The 2,500-nt window shown below is 41.5% G+C and overlaps 6 non-coding genes across 6 annotated transcripts in view; all 6 read left to right on the top strand.

Moving 5' to 3' along the window:
* Positions 1 to 373: 373 nt before the first annotated feature.
* LOC145857687 (5S ribosomal RNA) lies at positions 374 to 492 on the top strand. Its single transcript, XR_014378588.1, has one exon. It is a non-coding gene; the product is annotated as a 5S ribosomal RNA (ribosomal RNA).
* A 409-nt stretch (positions 493 to 901) lies between these two features.
* Positions 902 to 1,020, top strand: LOC145882424 (5S ribosomal RNA). The gene has a single exon (XR_014393992.1). It is a non-coding gene; the product is annotated as a 5S ribosomal RNA (ribosomal RNA).
* A 139-nt stretch (positions 1,021 to 1,159) lies between these two features.
* On the top strand, positions 1,160 to 1,278 carry LOC145882205 (5S ribosomal RNA). The gene has a single exon (XR_014393772.1). It is a non-coding gene; the product is annotated as a 5S ribosomal RNA (ribosomal RNA).
* A 409-nt stretch (positions 1,279 to 1,687) lies between these two features.
* On the top strand, positions 1,688 to 1,806 carry LOC145850568 (5S ribosomal RNA). Its single transcript, XR_014372416.1, has one exon. It is a non-coding gene; the product is annotated as a 5S ribosomal RNA (ribosomal RNA).
* A 409-nt stretch (positions 1,807 to 2,215) lies between these two features.
* On the top strand, positions 2,216 to 2,334 carry LOC145854023 (5S ribosomal RNA). Its single transcript, XR_014374908.1, has one exon. It is a non-coding gene; the product is annotated as a 5S ribosomal RNA (ribosomal RNA).
* A 139-nt stretch (positions 2,335 to 2,473) lies between these two features.
* LOC145854024 (5S ribosomal RNA) overlaps positions 2,474 to 2,500 on the top strand; it is a 119-nt gene continuing 92 nt past the window's right edge. The window contains exon 1 of the ribosomal RNA XR_014374909.1: positions 2,474 to 2,500. This exon is cut by the window's right edge and continues 92 nt beyond it. This is a non-coding gene — a ribosomal RNA (5S ribosomal RNA).

The raw sequence follows: 2,500 nt of genomic DNA on the forward strand, positions 1-2,500 counted from the left end.
CAGCAACACTGCCTTGTAGTAAGCATTTAATGATGAATTGACTAAATGCAGCTTCCTGCCTTTTTAATAGGATCAAATTTCCTTGTGTTTTCAATTAGCATCTGCCTTGTATTTATAAGACAAACAAGAATATTGTTGCTGAATGCAGCTTGTGTGTGCTTTGTGCTCCTTTGCCCTGTTCAAATGATGAAAGGAAATAAAGTTTGTATTTTATCCAACTACCTGTGCTAAAAAGTGATGGGAACAGTGTTTGTAATTTCTTCTACTTTTTCAGTGACACAAAGTTCAAGCTGCTTATCTAATTGGTGAAAATGCAATGTCTGTTTATCACACTCACTTTGACTATATATGTTGTAGCAAGAGATTGTTTCTTGCTTACGGCCATACCAGCCTGGGTACACCCGATCTCGTCTGATCTCGGAAGCGAAGCAGGGTCGGGCCTGGTTAGTACTTGGATGGGAGACCGCCTGGGAATACCAGGTGCTGTAAGCATTTTGTCCACGAGGGTGTGCCCCTGCACTATTTCATCAGCAACACTGCCTTGTAGTAAGCATTTAATGATGAATTGACTAAATGCAGCTTCCTGCCTTTTTAATAGGATCAAATTTCCTTGTGTTTTCAATTAGCATCTGCCTTGTATTTATAAGACAAACAAGAATATTGTTGCTGAATGCAGCTTGTGTGTGCTTTGTGCTCCTTTGCCCTGTTCAAATGATGAAAGGAAATAAAGTTTGTATTTTATCCAACTACCTGTGCTAAAAAGTGATGGGAACAGTGTTTATAATTTCTTCTACTTTTTCAGTGACACAAAGTTCAAGCTGCTTATCTAATTGGTGAAAATGCAATGTCTGTTTATCACACTCACTTTGACTATATATGTTGTAGCAAGAGATTGTTTCTCGCTTACGGCCATACCAGCCTGGGTACGCCCGATCTCGTCTGATCTCGGAAGCGAAGCAGGGTCGGGCCTGGTTAGTACTTGGATGGGAGACCGCCTGGGAATACCAGGTGCTGTAAGCATTTTGTCCACGAGGGGGTGCTCTTGCACTATTTCATCAGCAACACTGCCTTGTATTAAGCGTTTAATGATGAATTGACTAAATATCTGTTTTATCAGACTCACTTTGACTATATATGTTGTAGCAAGAGATTGTTTCTCGCTTACGGCCATACCATCCTGGGTACGCCCGATCTCGTCTGATCTCGAAAGCTAAGCAGGGTCGGGCCTGGTTAGTACTTGGATGGGAGACCGCCTGGGAATGCCAGGTGCTGTAAGCATTTTGTCCACGAGGGTGTGCCCCTGCACTATTTTATCAGCAACACTGCCTTGTAGTAAGCATTTAATGATGAATTGACTAAATGCAGCTTCCTGCCTTTTTAATAGGATCAAATTTCCTTGTGTTTTCAATTAGCATCTGCCTTGTATTTATAAGACAAACAAGAATATTGTTGCTGAATGCAGCTTGTGTGTGCTTTGTGCTCCTTTGCCCTGTTCAAATGATGAAAGAAAATAAAGTTTGTATTTTATCCAACTACCTGTGCTAAAAAGTGATGGGAACAGTGTTTGTAATTTCTTCTACTTTTTCTGTGACACAAAGTTCAAGCTGCTTATCTAATTGGTGAAAATGCAATGTCTGTTTATCACACTCACTTTGACTATATATGTTGTAGCAAGAGATTGTTTCTCGCTTACGGCCATACCAGCCTGGGTACGCCCGATCTCGTCTGATCTCGGAAGCGAAGCAGGGTCTGGCCTGGTTAGTACTTGGATGGGAGACCGCCTGGGAATACCAGGTGCTGTAAGCATTTTGTCCACGAGGGTGTGCCCCTGCACTATTTCATCAGCAACACTGCCTTGTAGTAAGCATTTAATGATGAATTGACTAAATGCAGCTTCCTGCCTTTTTAATAGGATCAAATTTCCTTGTGTTTTCAATTAGCATCTGCCTTGTATTTATAAGACAAACAAGAATATTGTTGCTGAATGCAGCTTGTGTGTGCTTTGTGCTCCTTTGCCCTGTTCAAATGATGAAAGGAAATAAAGTTTGTATTTTATCCAACTACCTGTGCTAAAAAGTGATGGGAACAGTGTTTATAATTTCTTCTACTTTTTCAGTGACACAAAGTTCAAGCTGCTTATCTAATTGGTGAAAATGCAATGTCTGTTTATCAGACTCACTTTGACTATATATGTTGTAGCAAGAGATTGTTTCTCGCTTACGGCCATACCAGCCTGGGTACGCCCGATCTCGTCTGATCTCGGAAGCTAAGCAGGGTCGGGCCTGGTTAGTACTTGGATGGGAGACCGCCTGGGAATACCAGGTGCTGTAAGCATTTTGTCCACGAGGGGGTGCTCTTGCACTATTTCATCAGCAACACTGCCTTGTATTAAGCATTTAATGATGAATTGACTAAATATCTGTTTTATCAGACTCACTTTGACTATATATGTTGTAGCAAGAGATTGTTTCTCGCTTACGGCCATACCAGCCTGGGTACG

The sequence above is a fragment of the Salmo salar genome, chromosome 08, assembly GCF_965601325.2.
Source record: "Salmo salar chromosome 08, fSalSal1, whole genome shotgun sequence".
In the NCBI taxonomy this organism is placed as follows: domain Eukaryota; kingdom Metazoa; phylum Chordata; class Actinopteri; order Salmoniformes; family Salmonidae; genus Salmo; species Salmo salar.